The sequence below is a fragment of the Dendrobates tinctorius genome, unplaced genomic scaffold (genome assembly GCF_039654945.1).
Source record: "Dendrobates tinctorius isolate UK_male_01 unplaced genomic scaffold, ASM3965494v1 ptg000013l, whole genome shotgun sequence".
Lineage (NCBI taxonomy): Eukaryota > Metazoa > Chordata > Amphibia > Anura > Dendrobatidae > Dendrobates > Dendrobates tinctorius.
The window spans coordinates 15,887,647-15,912,437 of NW_027361681.1; the positions used below are offsets into that span (position 1 = coordinate 15,887,647).

At 44.7% G+C, this 24,791-nt stretch overlaps 1 protein-coding gene and 1 long non-coding RNA gene across 3 annotated transcripts in view; one reads left to right on the top strand and one right to left on the bottom strand.

The window, feature by feature from the left end:
- The window catches only part of OLFM1 (olfactomedin 1), a 65,527-nt gene that overhangs the window by 31,542 nt on the left and 9,194 nt on the right, over positions 1-24,791 (bottom strand). The window lies entirely within an intron of this gene.
- LOC141069892 (uncharacterized) overlaps positions 1-24,791 on the top strand; it is a 96,670-nt gene that overhangs the window by 4,585 nt on the left and 67,294 nt on the right. The window lies entirely within an intron of this gene.

Below are 24,791 nucleotides of genomic sequence, written 5' to 3' on the forward strand. Positions count from 1 at the left end.
TACTAGGTCACCTCCGCTGTGATCGGTGCTGGCAGTTCACTGAGAATCTCGAAGAATACTACAACTCTCAGCATCTCCTGACAACCATTCTGGGACTTGTAGATTTCTGGTTTGCAGTAATTTTCAATGCACAGATCTGATGCGAGTCTGAAATGATTGCTGGTACAAAGTGAAGCAAAACACCCTTGTCTTATCGCGGGAACATACTGGTAATTTCTTGCTTTATTTTGGTACATGTGAGGTGTCTGCTCAGGACAGGGATATAATATGGAAAATCTGGCACTTTTAGCCCCCATACAGTGTAGGACTACTCTCACACGCCAGCATCATGGTCAGTGTTTGTAAGGCAAAAAAAATCAGTACTGGAAACGGCAGAGAGAAGTATGACGGAAGGAGCTGCACCTCGTTTCTTTGTTTTGGATCCACTTCTAATTTTGGTTTATAAATTAAGAGAAGGGAAAATGATTTGCAGGTGTTTCTTGTACGTCATGCACATTGTGTGTGACTGTAACCTATATCATATCTATAGCACACACTGCCAGACACACCCAGGGAAAAGGATTTCTACCTATGTTCCCTCCAGATCTACATATCAGGGATCACTACCTCCATATTCCCGCCAGAGCTACATGTCAGGGACCACTACCTCCTTATTCCCACCAGATGTACATATCAGGGATCACTACCTCCTTATTCCCACCAGATGTACATATCAGGGATCACTACCACCATGTTCCCTCCAGACCTACATATTAGAGATCACTACCCCCATATTCCCTCCAGAGCTACATGTCAGGGACCACTACCTCCTTATTCCCACCAGATGTACATATCAGGGATCACTACCACCATGTTCCCTCCAGACCTACATATTAGAGATCACTACCCCCATGTTCCCTCCAGACCTACATGTCAGGGACCACTACCTCCTTATTCCCACCAGATGTACATATCAGGGATCACTACCACCATGTTCCCTCCAGATCTACATATCAGGGATCACTACCCCCATATTCCCTCCAGAGCTACATGTCAGGGACCACTACCCCCATGTTCCCTCCAGACCTACATATTAGAGATCACTACCCCCATGTTCCCTCCAGACCTACATGTCGGGGACCACTACCTCCTTATTCCCACCAGATGTACATATCAGCGATCACTTCCCCCATGTTCCCTCCAGACCTACATATCAGAGATCACTACCCCCATGTTCCCTCCAGATCCACATATCAGGGATCACTACCCCCATGTTCCCTCGAGACCTACATGTCAGGGACCACTACCTCCTTATTCCCACCAGATGTACATATCAGAGATCACTACCCCCATATTCTCTCCAGACCTACATATCAGGGATCACTACCCCCATGTTCCTTCAAGACCTTCATATCAGGGACGACTACGCCCATGTTCCCTCCAGACCTACATATCAGAGATCACTACCCCCATGTTCCCTCCAGACCTACATATCAGGGATCACTACCTCCTTATTCCCACCAGATGTACATATCAGGGATCACTACCCCCATGTTCCCTCCAAACCTACATATCAGGGATCACTACCTCCTTATTCCCACCAGATGTACATATCAGAGATCACTACCCCAATGTTCCCTCCAGATCCACATATCAGGGATCACTACCCCAATGTTCCCTCCAGATCCACATATCAGGGATCACTACCCGCATGTTCCCTCCAGACCTACATATCAGGGATCACTACCACCATGTTCCCTCCAGACCTACATATCAGGGATAACTACCCCCATATTCTCTCCAGACCTACATATCAGGGATCACTACCCCCATATTCTCTCCAGACCTACATATCAGGGATCACTACCTCCTTATTCCCACCAGATGTACATATCAGAGATCACTACCCCCATGTTCTCTCCAGATCCACATATCAGGGATCACTACCTCCTTATTTCCACCAGATGTACATATCAGAGATCACTACCCCCATGTTCTCTCCAGACCTACATATCAGGGATCACTACCTCCTTATTCCCACCAGATGTACATATCAGAGATCACTACCCCCATGTTCCCTCCAGACCTACATATCAGGGATCACTACCCCCATATTCTCTCCAGACCTACATATCAGGGATCACTACCCCCATGTTCTCTCCAGACCTACATATCAGGGATCACTACCCCCATGTTCTCTCCAGACCTACATATCAGGGATCACTACCCCCATGTTCTCTCCAGACCTACATATCAGGGATCACTACCCCCATGTTCTCTCCAGACCTACATATCAGGGATCACTACCCCCATGTTCCCTCTAGACCTACATATCAGGGATCACTACCCCCATATTCTCTCCAGACCTACATATCAGGGATCACTACCCCCATGTTCTCTCCAGACCTACATATCAGGGATCACTACCCCCATATTCTCTCCAGACCTACATATCAGAGATCACTACCCCCATGTTCCCTCCAGACCTACATATCAGGGATCACTACCCCCATGTTCCTTCCAGACCTACATGTCAGGGACCACTACCTCCTTATTCCCACCAGATGTACATATCAGGGATCACTACCCCCTTGTTCCCTCCAGACCTACATATCAGGGATCACTACCCCCATATTCTCTCCAGACCTACATATCAGGGATCACTACCCCCATGTTCCCTCCAGACCTACATATCAGGGATCACTACCCCCATATTCTCTCCAGACCTACATATCAGGGATCACTACCCCCATATTCTCTCCAGACCTACATATCAGGGATCACTACCCCCATATTCTCTCCATACCTACATATCAGGGATCACTACCTCCTTATTCCCACCAGATGTACATATCAGAGATCACTACCCCCATGTTCTCTCCAGACCTACATATCAGGGATCACTACCCCCATGTTCCCTCCAGACCTACATATCAGGGATCACTACCCCCATATTCTCTCCAGACCTACATATCAGGGATCACTACCCCCATGTTCTCTCCAGACCTACATATCAGGGATCACTACCCCCATGTTCTCTCCATACCTACATATCAGGGATCACTACCTCCTTATTCCCACCAGATGTACATATCAGAGATCACTACCCCCATGTTCTCTCCAGACCTACATATCAGGGATCACTACCTCCTTATTCCCACCAGATGTACATATCAGAGATCACTACCCCCATGTTCCCTCCAGACCTACATATCAGGGATCACTACCCCCATATTCTCTCCAGACCTACATATCAGGGATCACTACCCCCATGTTCTCTCCAGACCTACATATCAGGGATCACTACCTCCTTATTCCCACCAGATGTACATATCAGGGATCACTACCTCCTTATTCCCACCAGATGTACATATCAGAGATCACTACCCCCATGTTCTCTCCAGACCTACATATCAGAGATCACTACCCCCATGTTCTCTCCAGACCTACATATCAGGGATCACTACCTCCTTATTCCCACCAGATGTACATATCAGAGATCACTACCCCCATGTTCCCTCCAGACCTACATATCAGGGATCACTACCCCCATGTTCCCTCCAGACCTACATATCAGGGATCACTACCCCCATATTCTCTCCAGACCTACATATCAGGGATCACTACCCCCATATTCTCTCCAGACCTACATATCAGGGATCACTACCCCCATATTCTCTCCAGACCTACATATCAGGGATCACTACCTCCTTATTCCCACCAGATGTACATATCAGAGATCACTACCCCCATGTTCCCTCCAGACCTACATATCAGGGATCACTACCCCCATATTCTCTCCAGACCTACATATCAGGGATCACTACCCCCATGTTCTCTCCAGACCTACATATCAGGGATCACTACCTCCTTATTCCCACCAGATGTACATATCAGGGATCACTACCTCCTTATTCCCACCAGATGTACATATCAGAGATCACTACCCCCATGTTCTCTCCAGACCTACATATCAGAGATCACTACCCCCATGTTCTCTCCAGACCTACATATCAGGGATCACTACCTCCTTATTCCCACCAGATGTACATATCAGAGATCACTACCCCCATGTTCCCTCCAGACCTACATATCAGGGATCACTACCCCCATGTTCCCTCCAGACCTACATATCAGGGATCACTACCCCCATATTCTCTCCAGACCTACATATCAGGGATCACTACCCCCATATTCTCTCCAGACCTACATATCAGGGATCACTACCCCCATATTCTCTCCAGACCTACATATCAGGGATCACTACCCCCATATTCTCTCCAGACCTACATATCAGGGATCACTACCTCCTTATTCCCACCAGATGTACATATCAGAGATCACTACCCCCATATTCTCTCCAGACCTACATATCAGGGATCACTACCCCCATATTCTCTCCAGACCTACATATCAGGGATCACTACCCCCATGTTCTCTCCAGACCTACATATCAGGGATCACTACCTCCTTATTCCCACCAGATGTACATATCAGGGATCACTACCTCCTTATTCCCACCAGATGTACATATCAGAGATCACTACCCCCATGTTCTCTCCAGACCTACATATCAGAGATCACTACCCCCATGTTCTCTCCAGACCTACATATCAGGGATCACTACCTCCTTATTCCCACCAGATGTACATATCAGAGATCACTACCCCCATGTTCCCTCCAGACCTACATATCAGGGATCACTACCCCCATGTTCCCTCCAGACCTACATATCAGGGATCACTACCCCCATATTCTCTCCAGACCTACATATCAGGGATCACTACCCCCATATTCTCTCCAGACCTACATATCAGGGATCACTACCCCCATATTCTCTCCAGACCTACATATCAGGGATCACTACCTCCTTATTCCCACCAGATGTACATATCAGAGATCACTACCCCCATGTTCCCTCCAGACCTACATATCAGGGATCACTACCCCCATATTCTCTCCAGACCTACATATCAGGGATCACTACCCCCATGTTCTCTCCAGACCTACATATCAGGGATCACTACCTCCTTATTCCCACCAGATGTACATATCAGGGATCACTACCTCCTTATTCCCACCAGATGTACATATCAGAGATCACTACCCCCATGTTCTCTCCAGACCTACATATCAGAGATCACTACCCCCATGTTCTCTCCAGACCTACATATCAGGGATCACTACCTCCTTATTCCCACCAGATGTACATATCAGAGATCACTACCCCCATGTTCCCTCCAGACCTACATATCAGGGATCACTACCCCCATGTTCCCTCCAGACCTACATATCAGGGATCACTACCCCCATATTCTCTCCAGACCTACATATCAGGGATCACTACCCCCATATTCTCTCCAGACCTACATATCAGGGATCACTACCCCCATATTCTCTCCAGACCTACATATCAGGGATCACTACCCCCATATTCTCTCCAGACCTACATATCAGGGATCACTACCTCCTTATTCCCACCAGATGTACATATCAGAGATCACTACCCCCATGTTCTCTCCAGACCTACATATCAGGGATCACTACCCCCATGTTCCTTCAAAACCTACATGTCAGATCCCATCGTTCCATTATTCTGTAGATGCAGGAGCTGGTTTACGCTGTGCGACTTTCCACTTTTGCAGTGTCAGTGTTTTTGCCCCAACATGTCTGCTTTCTGTCAGTGAAGTGTAATCCTTTCCATCCAGCAGCTGAAATCTCATTCTTCCCCAATGGTTGAGTGTGCACTGCATTATTACATTCACTGACAGCCACCAGAGAACATGAAAATGATGCACAACTGTCACTCTACATTGACTTTTTTTTACATATACTGTACAGTGTCCATGTTACATAAAGCCAGAAAAGCCTCATCTACCTGAGATTGACAACCTCACCCCTGCTCTTCAAAACCATCACTCCGCTCATCTACCCTCCTCACCCAAGCCAGTCACACATACAGTTACTTCTGAGATTTGCCTTTGTCTGACTCGTGACTGTGAGTGGAGAGCAGGGGGATTATGATGGGCACCCCCCCCACACGTTCCTAGTAGTGTCCATAGTGTGAGGCTTGATGAGCGATCCTGCAGGTCCACAGCCTGGCTGTAGAGGGCAGTACAGTATAGTCAATGAGACTCAGATCTCCGCTGTACTGGTGGCAGCACCTACAATCTCCAGCTACCAGGCTGGACTATCATCTTATGCTCCCCAGTGAGAAAAATGTAATTTGTGTTCACACTTCACCCTACAGGAGACAATACACACACTTCTCCTGGGCTCATGCAATCTTCACCCGGTTGAAAGTACAGTGTGCCATGAATATTTCAGGACTTTGCACTTATCATTAAATATTAGTGGGATCTGACACTGTGCATCCTCACTACAGCCTAAGTGCTACTGAGAATGGCGCTGATGGCGAGAAACAACCTGCTCCTACCTGGAATAGCGCCCACGTGCCCTCCTGTCCTGTGTGGCAGCCAGACACCAGACCAGGGAGCCGCACACTGTCTGTACAAACCGCTCACCAACGCCCCTTTTCCCATACACAGTATACAGTATTTGTCAGGACAATCACCTAATGTATACACCAAGCCTATGTCGCCAACATATGCAGCTGCGTGGCACAAAGATGTGTAATCATCAAATCCAAGTAACTGTATACCGCTATATACCATCTGAGTATAAGCCAAAAAGACCTAGCATAGACAGTGGTCATGTTCAGCACGAGCGGCAGTTGTACCTAGTGATTTATGGCCGCAAGGGTCTAAGCGCAGACATACAGCTGGTGAATGATTTCCAGGATTTTAGCAAAAAGCAATCCTATTCCAATATAATCCAAACATTAATATCCTTATAATCAGTAAGTTATGATGTCAGCTGGTCACATGATCATTACCCAAAAAACATAACCCACACCCCAAATCCATCCTAGGGGCCAGAGGACACCCTGCACTGCAGCACAGCACCGGAACTACAAACACAAGGTGGCTTTCTTCCAAAAAATGTAAAGGTGCGCTGCAATACCAGACCCAACCTGTGGACTAGGTGTAGAAGAAGGTCTTAATGTAGTCCTGTACAACTAATGTAGGAAACCTAGCTGAGGAGAGCTAGGAGCCTCCCTCAGTGCACGCCCCCACTTAGGGTGCTTTATCACTGCGTTCAGGCAGTTGTTCACTGGCTCCATTAGGACTTACATCCCAACCTCCTGCAAAACGGGATTTGGGCATATGTGGCAAGGGGTCCAAATACTATCTGGCATACATCATTTTCGGATATATATACACCTACTGGAGGCGGGCGCTCATACTAAGTCTATTTATTTTACTCACTTATATAGCGTCTTTAATTCCACAGCGCTTTACAAACATTGGCGCTGTCCCCATTGGGGACAGTATGTCTTTGGAGTGTGGGAGGAAAACTGAGAACCCAGTGGAAACTCGCACAAACACGGGGAGAACATACAAACTCCTTGCAGATGTTGTCCTTGGTGGGATTTGAACTCAGGACTCCAGCGCTCCAAGGTTGCAGTGCTATTCACTGAGCCACCGTGCCTATTACGCCTTAATGTCCACGCCTGCAAATGCATGACAGAATGCAGGTTCGCTCTGCTAAGGCCTGTTTCACACATACGTCTTTTACATCAGCTGCAATCCGCGAAAATGGCAGGACACGGATCCGCAACTGTTTTGAAAGCAATGTGTGCTACCGGACCGTTATTTTGACGGATTCGGGGAAGGCAGAAATTTAAAGGAACCCGTGCCCGGGGAGGGGAGAGAGAGAGAGAGAGAGAGAGAGAGAGAGAGAGAGATTTTTACCAGCTGCCAGAACGGGATTTAGGGTTAAATTTCCGGCAAAGGCAATGCTTCTGGGCATGCGCAGTGACCAATGCGGATCCGGCCAGCCTAAAAAACGTTTCATTGTCCGTCCTGTCATGTCGGCGGACGCCAAATTTTGGCGGATCCGTAAAATAATGGAACCAACGGATGACCATCCATCAAGATCCGCTAATAATGCAAGTCAATGGGAAAAAAACGGATCCGCCAAGAAAAATGGCGGATCCGGTTTTTTTGCAAAACGGCGGATTTAGACTGATGGAGACAAATGGATGTGTGAAACAGGCACACCATTATAGTCTATAGCCCCATCAACGCATAGAACATGGGGCTATAGAACCCCGTTTGGACATAAACCTCTACGGAGCCACTGAACGGGTGACTGAATTCAGTGTAAATAACTGCAATCCAGCGCTTCCCATAACCATCAACAAGCTTCTTACACATCTTAACTGGAATTTTGGACCACTCTTCTTTTTCAAACTGCTCCAGGTCTCAAATATTTGAAGAGTGCCTTCTCCCAAAAACAATTTTGACAACTCTCCACAGGGATTCAATGGGATTTAGATCCGGACACATTGCTGGCCACTTCAGAACTCTCCAGCGCTTTGTTTCCATTCATTTCTGGGTGCTTCTTGAAGTATGTTTGGGGCCATAGTCTGATGGAAGACCCATGACCTAGGACGCAAACACAGCTTTCTGACACTGAGCACTATATTGAGACCCAAAGGCTTTTGGTAGTCTAAAGATTTCATGATGCCTTGCAAAAAGTCAAGGCACTCGGCTCAAGAGACAGCAAAACAACCCCAAAACATCTTTGAATCTCCACCATATTTGACTGTAGGTACGGTATTCTTTTCTTTGTAGGCCTCATTCCGTTTTCAGTAAACGGTAGAATGATGTGAACAACAAAAAAAAATGCAGGGAAAAAATGAATGCCTCACCGTGTCAAAGTGCTTGGTAGCCTTGAATTTGCCAGCAGCGATCCAAAAAATTCCGTCTGATCGTCGGATCACAATGAGAGGAAAAAAAAAGTTGTCGGATAACACAGCTGAATGATAAAAACAATTCTTCTTTATTTCACACCATCATAAAAACGTGTAGATATATCCAGAAATGGATAAAAACAGAGTCGCATTCTTACGCGTTTCTGGCTATCAGCCCTTAGTCATAGAATGTCATTCTATGACTAAAGGCTGATAGCCAGTAACACGTAAGAATGTGACTGTTTTTATCTACTTGTGGATATAGCTACACGTTTTTATGATGGTGTGAAATAATGAATTGTTTTTTATCATTCAGCTGTGTGATCCGGTAGAATGATGTGCTTTACCAAAAGGCGATATCTTGGTCTCATCTGTCCACAAGACACTTTCCTAGAAGGATTTTGGCTTATTCATGTATATTTTGGCAAACTGTATGCTATCTTTTCTATGGAACTTTATTGGGGCTGCTTATCCACCATACAAACTATCCTGCGTTGCAACCTTTCATCAAATTTTTTTCTTCCGTCCACGTCCTGGGAGATTAGCTACAGTGCCATGGGTTGTAAACTTCTTAATTATGTTGCGTGTTATGATTGAGTCACCGTAGGAGGCAAAAACAGAAATGCTAGCTAAGTCCTGAAAACCAGAGAAGTTGGCAACTATCAGAATGCAGACCACTGAACCTATCAACACAACTAGCAGTAGCCGTGGGGGGTTCCTACGATGACCTAGACCCCTCGATCACAGCCGGAGAGATACATAGGCCTAAAGAAGGAAAGGGGAAATCTAACTGCCCCAGAGCAGACCCCAAAGCAATAGGCAGCCCCCCACATATGACGGTGAAGCAAGATGAAAACACATACACAGACAGAAAGACAGGCTGAGCAAAGACGGGGCCCAAAAACTACCTAGATAGGAACGGATAGAAAGGCTGCTGTCTGCAATCTGCCAAAACCCTATCAGAGACAAAAGCCAACAAGCCGATATAAAAATGGCCCTGAAGCAACTAAGCTTCAAAAACTAAATCAGCACTCAGGTACTTTCTGCAGACAGAGCTAACGGAACACTGCACACTCCAGCAGGGAGTGGCAGAATCCAAAAAGCAAGAAGAAAACCAAAACAAATCTTAAATGCAAAAGGCAAAACAGAAAACTTAGCTTTAGGAGAGCAGGAATCAGACTGGTGTCCACAGAGAAATCACCCGCAGGGCAGAAAGGGCGTAGGCTGCCTTAAATCCAGTCAGTGACTCCACTCAGCCAATCGTCTTCATTAGTCCCAGGTGTCTGATAATCAGGCTCACTACCTTCCTTCACTAGAATAGGGAGTTCACCAGGCCTCAGTGACGGAGGAGAAAATGAACTCACAACAGTTGCGCATCATGGACAAACACCAAGATCTCTGGAGACTTGTGACTTTGAGATTGTTGATATTTTTCAACAATTATGGTTCTCAAGTCCTCAGACGGTTGTTTTCTCCTTTATCTGTTCTCCATGCTTAGTGTGGAACACGCAGACATATAATATAACGATTGAGTCAATTTTTCCTCTTTTTATCTGGTTTCCAGTGTGGTTTTAATATTGTCCACACCTGTTACTTGCCACAGGTGCGTTTAAACGAGAATCACATGCTTGAAACAAAGTAATTTACCCCCAATTTTGTAAAAGTGTCAACAATCTTGTCCTGCCCATTTTTTGGGGATGTGCAAAATTATGTTGAATTTGCTTGTTTTTTTTGTGTTGATCCAAAACATACAAAAGAATTAAGCATGTGTACAACAACACATATGTAATTGCAATAATTTTCTGGGTGAAATACTTCATATTCTGGAACAATTTCAAGGGGATAGAGATATATATATATATATATATATATATATATATATATATATATATATATATATATATATATATATATATTTCATTCATGTATTCTACACACCCACACGTGTTTATCTCCCATCCACTAGGTGTTTTACAACTATCTCACAATATACAGGTGCTTCTCACAAAATTAGAATATCATCAAAAAGTTAATTTATTTCAGTTCTTCAATACAAAAAGTGAAACTCATATGGAGTCATTACACACAGAGTGATCTATTTCACATGTTTATTTCTGTTAATGTAGATGACTATGGCTTACAGCCAATGAAAACCCAAAAGTCATTAGCTCAGTAAGGCCCCTTTCACATCAGTTTTTTGCCATCAGTCGCAATCCGTTTTTCTTTTTTAAAAATGGATCCGGCGACTGATACCGCTGGATACGTTTTTTTCTCAGACTTGTATTAGCAACAGATTGCGACAGATAGTCTTACGTTTTGTTCGCCGGATCCGTCTGAAATTATTATTATATTTTATATTTATTATTATTTGCCCAGAGCAAGTGTCCGTCAAAAAAATCGGACAGCGACAATTTTTGCTAGAATGGAAGCCTATGGGTGCAGGATCCGTCACTGTCCGACAAATGACGGAATCCATTTTTTAAACTGTGCATGCTCCGACACTGTGTGCATGTATGGTGTGTGCATGTATGGTGTGTGCAGGCTATGTGTGTGTGTGCGTGTTGGAGGGGGTCTGCGGGAGTTCGTCGTGGGACAATCGTTATTAATGAGATTACGTCGGACAGGGAATATATTGTTGTTTTTGTTTGTTTTTTTGCAGATGATCGATGGCTTCGCTATGATCTGGGTGTGTAATAAAAATTATGAAAAAATGTGTTGTGTTTTATTTCATTAAAATACTTTATTCTTGTGTGTGTGTGTGTGTGTGTGTGTGTGTTTTTAACCCTTTATTACTTAGATTAATAATGGATAGGCGTCTTATTGACACCTCTCCATTATTAACCGGGCTTAATGTCACCTTCCAAGAGCAAGGTGATATTAACCCCTTATTACCCCATATGCCACCACTACACGCCAGTGGGAAGAGAGGGGCTAAGTGCCAGAATTGGCGCAGCTGCGGGCTGGTATTTGTAGCCGGGGGGGGGGGCAATATCCATGGCCCCTTCCTAGGCTATGAATATTAGCCCGCAGCTGTGCGTAGCCTTTCTGGCTATAAAATATAGGGGGACCCCACGCCATTTTTTTTCCGTTTTTTTTTTTAAATATATATGGATACATCTATGTATTCTATCTATCCCATATCTATCTGTCTGTGGGCGTTTTTAAAAATGTATCCGTCAAAAAACGCAAGAAACAGATGAAAAATGGGTCCGTTGCATCAGTTTTTCACAGTCTGCGATGGATCCGTCGATCCGACGGATTGTGACTGACGCCAAAAAACTGATATGTGAAAGCAGCCTAAATTAGAATAAGTAACAAAAAACAGCTGCAACGGCTTCCTAAGCGTTTAAAAAGGTCCCTTAGGCTGGTTTCACATTAGCGCTTTTTAAGCGCACGCACGGCCGGGGGTAGCTCCGCCCCCGAGCCGGCTCTCTGCCCGGCGTGCCCGCCCCTTGCTTGTAGCGCCGCCTCCTAGCGCACAGCGGCGCCTGCGATCGGCGCACCCTATCTTTAGCATAGGGTGCGCAGATCGTGCGCAGGCCGTGCGCTAGTTGCGCTTTGACCTGCGCTGCGCACTTTTGACGGTGCACCGTGCGCGCCAAAATCAAACTTTTCGGATTTTGGCGCGCACGGCGCACCGTCAAAAGTGCGCAGCGCAGGTCAAAGCGCAACTAGCGCACGGCCTGCGCACGATCTGCGCACCCTATGCCAAAGATAGGGTGCGCTGATCGCAGGCGCCGCTGTGCGCTAGGAGGCGGCGCTACAAGCAAGGGGCGGGCATGCCGGGCAGAGAGCCGGCTCGGGGCGGAGCTACCCCCGGCCATGCTTGCGCTTAAAAAGCGCTAATGTGAAACCAGCCTTAGATGTCCAGAAGGCAGTCATTGACACACTCCACATGGAAAGGAAATTTTGCATTTCATTTGGAAATCAAGGTCCCAGTGTCTGAAGGAAGAGTGGAGAGGCCACAATCCAAGCTGCTTGAGGTCTAGTGTGAAGTTTCCACAATCAGTGATGGTTTGGGGAGCCATGTCATCTGCTGGTGTAGGTCCACTGTGTTTATCAAGACCAAAGTCAGTGCAGCCGTCTACCAGGAAATTTTAGAGCACTTCATGCTTCCCTCTGCCGACAAGCTTTTTGGAGATGGAAATGTCAGTCTCCAGCAGGACTTGGTGCCTGTCCACACTGCCAAAAGTACCAATACCTGGTTTACAAACAACAGTATCACTGTGCTTGATTGGCCAGCAAACTCGCCTGACCTTAACCCCATAGAGAATCTATGGGGTATTGTCAAGAGGAAGATGAGAGACACCAGACCCAACAATGCAAACGAGCTGAAGGCTGCTATCAAAGCAACTTGGGCTTCCATAACTCCTCAGCAGTGCCACAGGCTGATCGCCTCCATGCCACGCTGCATTGATGCAGTAATTGATGCAAAAGGAGCCCCGACGAAGTATTGAGTGCATTTACTGAACATACATTTCAGTAGGCCAACATTTCGGATTTTAAAATCAGTTTTCAAGCTGGTTTTATAAAGTATTCTAATTTACTGACATAATGACTTTTATTTATTTTACTCATTAATATAGCACCATTAAGTCCACAGCGCTTTACCGACATTATTGGCACTGCCCCCAATGGGACTCACAATCTAAATTCCCTATCAGTATGTCTTTGGAATGTGGGAGAAACCCCACACAAACATGTGGAGAACATAGAAACTCCTTGCAGATGTTGTCCTTGGTGGGATTTGAACCCAGGACCCCAGCTCTGCAAAGCTAACCACTGAGCCACCATGCTTTTGGGTTATCATTGGCTGTAAGCCATAATCATCAACATTAACAGAAATAAACACTTGAACTAGATCACTCTGTGTGTAATGACTCTATATAATTTCACTGTTTGTATAGAAGAATTGAAATAAATTATCTTTTTGATAATTTTCTAATTTTGTGAGAAGAACCTGTGTATACAGTGGGTACGGAAAGTATTCAGACCCCTTTAAATTTTTCACTCTGTTTCATTGCAGCCATTTAGTAAATTCAAAAAAGTTCATTTTTCTCATTAATGTACACTCTGCACCCTATCTTGACTGAAAAAAGAACAGAAATGTAGAAATTTTTGCAAATTTATTACAAAAGAAAAACTGAAATATCACATACTCCCCGATCCCTGTCATCATATGCATGGCTCCCCGGTCCTTGTCATTGAATGCATGTTTTATATTTAAAAAAAAAAAAACATCCTACTTGTGGCGCCCCTGATGGTGCAGTCGCCACAGAGGTACTGCACATCCTCCTGAGGTGTAGTATCCCACTCCTCAGGTAAGATGGTGACACCTGACCAGACTCCAGCACCTGCACCCTGCACGGAAACCTTAGAACAGCAGGGCACCCTCTAAGACCCCATCTTGGTTCATGAAGGGTGCTGGGAGGTGGGTGGAGCTTAGGTTGCACTAAAGAGTGGAAACAGATAGGAAGTTAGTTAGATCCCCAGAGAAGGATGGAGTGAAAGGACGTATATGCAGCAGCCTCCTGTGAGCTGGAGCTGCTGGCAAGGAAAGAGAGAAAGAGAAAGATCAGTTCTTCAGAAGAAAGATAGAAAAGCACAGAACGTGAGGAGGAGAGAACTGGGATCGGAGATGGAGCTAGAGCAGAGCCCTTTCCTAAGTTTAATGCGCCAAAGGCCGGGAGCCGGTATCCGAGGCTGTGTGTGATACTAATAATCCTACAGCAGAAACCGGAGGAATAGAAGTTGTGACCACTTTATTCCCATCTAAGACTCGACGACACAGCAGCAACGTGTGTGAGCCAGGACATGATTGTAAGGAGTCCCTGAAGTAGGCTACAGCTGCCTGTCATGCGAGTGGCGTTCTGAGTAACAGCAAGAAAGAGGAACTTGAGTGTAATTCATAACTACAAGTACTTCAGATTAGCGCTAGTAAGGAGATAAAGGCACATTTCGAAGGGAGTGCTGGAAGGGTGTGCTCCATCTGCCTGGGAGTTGGCTGATCCCCCTCACCTGAAGGACACGGCACTGAAGCAGGCACCTGTGTATGCCAGAAACGTGAGTAAAGCATTGGAACTGCATTCAGCTGTGTCTGCCTTCTTCCTGCTTCAGCCTATTCAGCGCTGCTACATCTTTGTGCCTAAACACTACACCAGCTACCTCAACATCTACTATTACTGCCCTGGGACTACAGCTCTGCCTGTGGAGAGCTATTACATCTCTGCTGCATCCCACCATCTGTCCCAGAGGATCTGCACTGCAGCGCTGGTCCCCTTCTGACCAGATACCACAGGTAGCGTCACGAACTTATCTACACAAACTTTATTACACCTATTTTACATGGACACCCAGGGCCATGGACCGGGTCACTGCCACCGCGACACATCCCCTTTAAGAGACCAGCCCGCGGTACAGAGTGAGAGAACCCCACTTGCCCTGGGGGTGCTCCACTACTCACCTGCCTGCGCGCCCTGGATACATCTTGTTCTGGCGCCAGCAGCTCTTCATGCTGAGCGATCACATATTCCCGCTCATTAAGGTAATGAATATATGCTCCACGCCTATAAGAGTGGAGAAGCGTTCATATTCATTACCTAATGAGCAGGGGCACATTATTGCTCGGCACAGGAAGAGCTGTCGGTACCGGGATCAACGAGATGCAGAGAAACCACGAGGGCGTGCAGGAAGGTGAGTAGGATGTCTTCTGGAAGCTTGCGGCAGCAGGTGTCACTGTGCGGGCACAGTTACAGCCATAGCTGCTGGCTCCTGCCCTCTATGACCCGCTGCTCTGCCGCTCCCCCTCACCCGACAGCCCTCTGAGACAATTGACTCGTGTATAAGCCGAGGGGGGCGTTTTCAGCACACAAAAAATGTATACACAAGTATATACGATAATACACATACTGAGAATTACACCCAGTTTAAAGGACAGGTACTGTGCAGGGTATATATACAGAATAGTAGATACTCAGAATTATACCCACTATACAGGACATGAAAAGTGGTACTGTAGAGAGTATATATACAGAATACAGTTATTGAGGATTACACCCAGTATACAGGAAGGTATAAGTTGTACTGTGCAGTGTATACACTTGGATGGCGCTCATAGCAATTCGGCACTGACAACCATAGAGGTCTCCAGGAGACCTCGCGTTGTCATGCTGACGCACCTGTGACCTACAATTATGTGACGCGGGTCACCGGTGAGCGCATTTCTGGCCCGATGACCGGAAGTGCCATTTAAATGCTGCTGTCAGCATTTGACAGCGGCATTTAACAAGTTAATAGCTGCGAGTGGATCGCAATTCCACCCGCGACTATTGTGGGCACATGTCAGCTGTTCAAAACAGCTGACGTCCCGGGAAAGATGTGGGCTCACCGCCGGAGCTCACATCACAGCGGGGGATACTGACATCGGCATACTATTACGCCCGATGTAGGTAAGGGATTAAAGAAGAAGTTACAGGTCTGTGAGAGCCAGAAATCTTACATGTTTTTAGGTGACCAAATACTTATTTTCCACCATAATTTGCTAAATAAATCTTGCCAAATCAGACAAGGAATTCATTCAAAGAGTTTTCTTTATTTTCATGACTATGAAAATTGTAGATTCACGCTAAAGGCATCAAAGCTATTAATTAACACATGTGGAATTATAATTAACAAAAAAGTGTGGAACAACTGAAAATATGTCTTATATTCTAGGTTCTTCAAAGTAGCCACCTTTTGCTTTGATTACTGCCTTGCATACTCTTGGCATTCTCTTGATGAGCTTCAAGAGGTAGTCACCAGAAATGGTTTTCACTTCACAGGTGTGCCTTGTCAGGTTTAATAAGTGGGATTTCTTGCCTTATAAATGGGGTTGGGACCATCAGTTGAGTTGTGCAGAAGTCTGGTGGATACACAGCTGATAATCCTACTGAATAGACTGTTAGAATTTGTATTATGGCAAGAAAAAGCAGCTAAGTAAAGAAAAACAAGTGGCCATCATTACTTTAAGAAATGAAGGTCAGTCAGTCCGAAAAATTGGGAAAACTTTGAAAGTGTCCCCAAGTGCAGTGGCAAAAACCATCAAGTGCTACAAAGAAACTGGCTCACTTGAGGACCGCCACAGGAAAGGAAGACCAAGTCACCTCTGCTGCGGAGGATAAGTTCATCCGAGTCACCAGCCTCAGAAATCGCAGGTTAACAGCAGCTCAGATTAGAGACCAGGTCAATGCCATACAGAGTTCTAGCAGCAGATACATCTCTACAACAACTGTTAAGAGGAGACTTTGTGCAGCAGGCCTTCTTGGTAAAATAGCTGCTAGGAAACCACTGCTAAGGACAGGCAACAAGCAGAAGAGAATTGTTTGGGCTAAAGAACACATGGAATGCACATTAGACCAGTGGAAATCTGTGCTTTGGTCTGATGAGTCCAAATTTGAGATCTTTGGTTCAAACCACCGTGTCTTTGTGCGACGCAGAAAAGGTGAACGGATGGACTCTACATGCCTGGTTCCCACCGTGAAGCATGGAGGAGGAGGTGTGATGGTGCTTTGCTGGTAACACTGTTGTGGATTTATTCAAAATTGAAGGCATACTGAACCAGCATGGCTACCACAGCATCTTGCAGCGGCATGCTATGCCATCCGGTTTGCGTTTAGTTGGACCATCATTTATTTTTAAACAGGACAATGACCCCAAACACACCTCCAGGCTGTGTAAGGGCTATTTGACCAAGAAGGAGAGTGATGGGGTGCTAAGCCAGATGACCTGGCCTCCACAGTCACCAGACCTGAACCCAATTGAGATGGATTGGGGTGAGGCTGGACCGCAGAGTGAAGGCAAAAGGGCCAACAAGTGCTAAGCATCTCTGGGAACTCCTTCAAGACTGTTTAAAGACCATTTTCAGTGACTATCTCTTGTAGCTCACCACCAGACGACGCAAAGTTAGGTGGAATAGCTAACACTAGAGAAGACAGAGAAAGGATTCAGAAGGGTCTAGAGAAGCTTGAACAATGGGCAGCAACTAATAGAATGATATTTAACAGGCAGAAATGCAAGATTCTACATCTGGGCAAGAAAGATTAAAATTACATCTACAGAATGGGAGGAATAGAACGAAGCAACAGCACATGTGAAAATGACTTGGGTATACTAATAGATCACAGGCTGCACATGAGTCAACAGAGTGATAAAGCAGCAAAAAGGCAAACAGTTATAGGGTGTATTAAGTGAAGCATAGAGTCTAGATCATGTGAAGAAATTATCCCCCTCTTCTCATTTGTCAGGCCGCATCTGGAATACTGTGTAGATGGATCATCCTTATTCTCATTTGCACATGGAAAAACGAGAAGCAATGGAATGAAACTGAAAAAGAGAAGATACAGATTAGATATTAGAAAAACGTTTTTGACAGTGAGGGTGATCAATCAGTGGAGCAGGCTGCCACGAGAGGCTGGACAGACATCTGTCTGAGATGGTGTAGTGATTCCTGCATTGAACAGGGGGTTGAACACAATGACCCTTGAGTTCCTTTCCAATTGTAACATTCTGTGATTCTATGAAATTACTCAACACACAGCCATTAACATCTAAACCACAGGCAACAAAATTGAGTATACTCCTAAGTGAAAATGGCCAAATTGTGCCGAATTATCCATTTTGCCTTCCTGGTGTTATGTGAGCCATTAGTGTTACATTTGGTGTTATCGCACTCACATTCTCTCATACTGGTCACTGGAAGTTCAACATGGCACCTCATGACAAAGGACTCTCTACATAAAGATTGCCTAGGCTATAAGAACATTTCCAACACCCTGAAACTGCGCTCCAGAACGGTGGCCAAGACCATACAGCGGTTTAACAAGACAGGTTCCACTTCAAATTGGTCTCACCATGGTCGACCAAAGAGGCTGAGTTCACGTGCTCTGTGTCATATCTAGAGGTTGTCTTTTCAAAACAGACATACGAGTGCTGCCAGCATTACTGCAGAGATTAAAGGAATTGGGGCTCAGACCATGAAACACACAGTGCATCATTTTGGTCTGCAAGGTTGTCGGCCCAGAAGGAAGCCTCTTCTAAAGATGATGCACCAGAAAGCCCGCAAACACTTTGCTGAAGACAAGCAAACTAAGGACATGGACTACTGGAACCATGTCATGAGGTCTGAAAAGACCAAGATAAACTTATTTCAGATTCTAAGTGTGTGTGGTGGCAACCAGGTGACAATGTGTCTTAACTATAGTCTACCATGTTGGTGGGAGTGTCATGGTTTGGGCTGCTTGAGAGCTGCCAGATGTGGGGAGCTACAATTCATTGAGGGTACCATGAATGATACCATGTACTGTGACATACTGAAGCAGAGCATGATCCCCTCCCTATGGAAGCTGGGACGCAAAGCTGTATGCCAATATAATGACCCCCAAACTCACCTTGAAGATGACCACTGTCTTGCTAAATAAACAGAGTAAAGGTGCTGGACTGGCCAAGCTTGTTTCCAGACCTAAACCCTTTTGAGCATCCTCAAATACAAGGTAGAGGAGCGCAAGGTCTCTAACATCCACCAGCTCCATGATGTCGCCATTTAGGAGTAGAAGAGAATTCCAGTGGCAACCTGTGGAGCTCTAGTGAACTCCATGCCCAAGAAAGTTAAGGCAGTGCTTGAAAATAATGGTGGTTGTACAAAATATTGACACTGGCACAATTTGGCCATTTTCACTTAGGGGTGTATGCTGTTTTGTTGCCAACAGATTAGACAATAGTGGCTGAGTGTTGAGTTAGAGGGCACACCAACGTTACACTGTACACTGACTACTTTACATTGTATCAAAGGGTCATATCATCAGTGTTTTCCCATGAAAAGATATAATATATTTACAAAAATGTGAGGGGTGTACTCACTTTTGTGATATACGGTGTATAGACATGGCGGGTGAAATAAGTATTGAACATGTCACCAATTTTCTAAGTTAATAGATTTTGAAAGGTGCTATTGACATGAAATTCTCACCAGTTGTTGGTAACAACCCATCCAGTCCACACAGGCAAATAAATCAAACCATAGATGTCGATAAATTAGTTATATGCAATAAGAAATGACACATGGAAAAAGTATTGAACACTATTACTGACATTTATTTAACATTTCGTACAAAAGGCTTTGTTGGTTATGACTTCAAGACGCCTCTTATATGGAGAAAGTAGTCACATGCATTGCTCATGTGCGATTTTGGCCCATTCTTCCACACAAACACTCGTCAAATCCTGATGGAGCCCACAGGCTTCTTCTATGGACTCTGAGCTTTAGTTCCTTCCATACATTTTCTATTGAATTCAGGTCCAGTGATTGGATGGGCCATTCTAGCAACTTTATTTTCTTTCTCTGAAACCAATTGAGAGTTTCCTTGGCTGTGTGTTTGGGATCATTGTCTTGCTGGAATGTTCACTTTCGTTTCAACTTCATTGTCCTGGTAGATGGCATCAAGACTATTTTCAAGAATATCTTGGTACATTTGTCTATTAATTTTTCCTTCAATTATATGAAATTTGCCAGTGCCATCTGCTGAAGAACAGCCTCACATCAAAATATTCCCTTCTCCAAACTTCAATGTTGGTATGGTGTTCTTGGTGCCTCCAAACCTTTTGGCCCTCAAAAATGGTGTGTATTATGGCATCCAAAGAGTTCAATTTTGGTCTCATTTGACCAGACTATATTCTTCCAGTATTTCAGACTTGTCTAAATGTTGTAGAGCAAACTTTAAAACACGCTTGAAAAATGCTTTTTGTTCAGTAATGGAGTCTTGTGTGGTGAGCATACATACAGGCCATGGAGGTTGAGTGCATTACTTAGTTTTCTTTGAAACAATTGTACCAGCTGATTCCAGGTCTTTCTGTATCTCTCCACAGGTGGTCCTTGATTCTTGGACAACTCTTCTGATAATTCTTTTCACTCATCTGTCTGGAATCTTGCAGGGAGCACCTGGTCATGGCCTGTTTGTGGTAAAATAATGTTCTTTGCACGTCCAGATTATGGCCACAATAGTGCTCACTTGAACCTTTTAGTAGTTTAGAAATTCTTCTGAAACCAATGCCATCAGTATGTTTTGCAACCATAAGGTCTTGAGACAGCTCACTGGTTTTACCCATCATGATACATTTCTTGGCACCCTGGTAATGAGACACTTTTTCTGTAGGCATCAATTGAACCAGGTGATATTATTTTTTACTAAGTGGCAGGATTGCTTTCTGATTACTGATAGATTTCAGCTGGTATCATGATTTCCCATGTCTTTTTGCACATCTTTCTTCATGTGTTCAATACTTTTTCCCTGTGTAATTTCTCATTATTACACAAAGCTTAATTTATGGACATCTGTGGTTTGACTTATTTGCCTGTGTGGATTGGATGGGTTCTTACTGACATCGGAAGTATATCTAATTAGGAAATTGGTGACGTGTTCAATACTTATTTCAACTACTGTGTGTATATATGTATATATCTAGTTTGTGGCTGCTGACTTGTGTTTGGAGGGGGCTGTATGCCATGTTCATACATGGTTTGTACAGCCACTGAATAAGGAGTGGGATTTGGGTGATTGATGGGTAAGGAGGTGACTGATAGGTGGTGTAATGCTGAGTGATTACCATATGCTCAGGGCGGTCATGTTGGGCAACCTTGCAGTGGTGGCAGCCCCCCGGTGGTGCACACATGTTGTAGATAAGAGAATATACATTCCTATTTAGCTGGAACATCATGTCCACTTAGCATACGCTGCCACATTTACCATCCCGGATTCTTAGGGTCCCATTTCACATAGCGACGCACCAGCAATCCCGACAACGATACAACCTAGGTAAGGATCGCTGGTGCGTCGCTAAATGGTCGCTAGTATGCTGCCAAACAGGCAGATCTCTTCAGCGACACAGCAACGATCCGGCGATCCATATAACGACCTCGGCGGTCGTTGGTACCTTGTCACACAGCAGCTATTCTGAACAATTCCAGCCTGCATCCCTGAGTTCTGCATCACCAACGAGGTCACTCGTCGGCGTCAAACACAGCGATATATGCTGGCCAGCGGGTCGCCGACGATGAATAAATGGCCCAGGACATTCCAGCACGATTAGTGATATCCAGAGGGGGGCCGGTGTCACATGTAGGGAGATCGCAGGCAAGATCGCTGTTGCGTCACAAAATCGGTGAAGCTTTAGCGATCTCGCTATGTGAGACAGGGCTTTAGTGTGGCTGCCTGTGTTGGAGCTGAAATAGTGGCAACATACAATATCTATTGGTAGTCCTCTATTATCACAGAGGAGGGTAAACGCCTTTTCTTCAGGTTTTGGGGTTCTACTACCAGGATGATGGGAATTCTCCAGTAGATTGTTTGCTGCGGAACCTCTGCATCTGCCAGGAGCAAGCACCAGGCTTTCCTATGTTCTCCTGGATCATTACGAAAATTACCTGAAGTCACAAGTGGTCAAGCAGTAAAAAATGGAGAGCTTATCTCCCTACTGCAGCTGGAAAATGGAAGGAAAGGGGCCAAGTGTGTGCCAGTGCTTGAGGGGACACTGCCGCTGGCATCTGTACCAGGTGCTAATGGATTTGTCAGCATCTGGAGATGTTTAAACATCTATCCTTCCATCACTGTACATTAAGGAAGTGCCGAAAAAATAGTGCTCCAGTACAATGTATGCATACCTGAGCCAAGGATAACCCTAGGCCTGTGTGAAGAGACCAACAACATGGATCATCAGGTCGATTCTTAGAATACCAGCTGACATAACCAGACCACAGATCCCGCAGACTCTGTCTGAATCTATGTCAGATAATGTGATGTATGGTAATTAATATTTGTATAATTATCTCACATGGATCCAAACCACTAAGCTCAGAACCAGCCAGAATATAGAGGCGACCCCCTATGTATAAATGTGTAATATGCTAGAAATGTGTGCTTTCTGTAACGTGGTCCTGCTGGGAGCAGTAGAATCACTAAAGAGCTGCAAGTCTCATGGCCTAATCTGTAGATAGTGATGATCATCAGATCTTTGGATCCTACCCTCTCCTGCGTTCATGATATATTACACTTTTCTGTATATCTGTGGTATAAGTAGAGGGAATATCGTTATCCTGAAATCCACCCAGAAGCATTCATCTGAAGTGAAATAAGCATTATAGACCAGAGACATTCACTGACAGATCAAATTATTCTGCAGTCTATGTACATAGTGATACATAGAGGATGTGGAAGATTATTCAGGAGAAGATAAATGGACATTACCAACCAGAGACGAGCTCACTGATAGCAGACCACACAATGATTTACCAGTGATTTGTCAGTGAGCTTGTCTCTGGTCTGTAATGCTTATTTCTCTCCACCTAAACAATCTTCTACATTCTCTATGTATCACTGTATATAGGGGACCACACAATGATTTACCACCAATCCATCAGTGAGCTTATCTCTGGTTATTAGTGCTCATCTCTCTTCTCCTGAACCATCTTCCACGTCCTCTATATATCACTGTACATGGACTGTAGAATGATTTACCAGGGATTTGTCAGTGGGCTTGTCTCTGGTCTTTAATGCTTATTTATTTTCTACATCCTCTATGTATCACTGTACATAGACTGATTTACCAGTGATCTGTCAGTGAGCGTTTCTTCTCCTGAACAATCTTCTACATTATTTTTGCATCACTGTGATTAACAGACCACAGAATGATTTACCAGTAATTTGTCAGTTTTCTTCTATGGCCTCTAATGCTTATTACTCTTCAATTGAACTATTATTATTATTATTATTATTATTTATTGTTATAGCGCCATTTATTCCATGGCGCTTTACATGTAGGGAGGGGTATACATAAAAACAAGTACAATAATGTTGAACAATACAAGTCATAACTGGTACAGGAGGAGAGAGGACCCTGCCCGCGAAGGCTCACAATCTACAAGGGATGGGTGAAAATACAGTAGGCGAGAACTATCTTCTACATCCTCTATGTATCACTGGACATAGCAGACCACAGAATAATTTACCAGTAATCTTTGTCCAGTGATACATAGAGAATGGAGAAGATTGTTCAGTTGAAGAGAAATAAGCATTACAGGCCATAGAAGAAAACTGATTAACAGACCACATAATGATTTATCAGTGATATGTTTATCACAGTGATGCATAAAGAATGTACAAGATTGTTCAGGAGAAGAGAGAAACACTCATTAACAGATCACTGGTAAATCAGTCTGCTATGTACAGTGATACATAGAGGATGTAGAAAATGGTTCAGAAGAGAAATAAGCATTACAGACCAGAGACAAGCTCACTAACAGATCACTGCTATATCATTCTGCAGTTTATGTACAGTGATATACAGAGGACGTATTTGCGTGGGTTTCCTCCGGGTACTCCGGTTTCTTCCCACACTCCAAAGAAATACTGATAGGGAATTTAGATTGTGAGCCCCATCGGGGACAGTGCCAATAAAGTCTGTAAAGTTTTGTGGAATTAACCGTGCTATATAAATGAGTAAAATAAATAAATAAATGTGGAAGATGGTTTAGAAGAAGAGAGATGAGCTTTACTAACCAGAGATGAGCTCACTGACTGATTACTGGCAGTTCTTTCTACAGTCGGCTATGTACAGTGATACGTTTGGAAAACACATATATGGAGAAAAGCCTTTTTTACAATAGGATTGCATAATCCAATTTGGAGCATTTAAGTAAAAACATAGATATTAGTAACATAAAGTAATATAAATGCACTTTTATATTAATGACTTAAGGCCCAGTCACACACAAGTTTTGTGACACAACAGCGATCTCACCAGCGAGATCGCTGTGTGTGACAGCGATCAGCGACCGACCCCCCTGCCTGCATCGCTGATCGCTGCAAGAAACCTCTGGACATTTCTTTCGCCGCTGATCTCCCGCTGGCCAGCACGCATCGCTGCGTGTGACAGGCGGGAGCCCAGCGATCAGCTGTAAAATAATAAA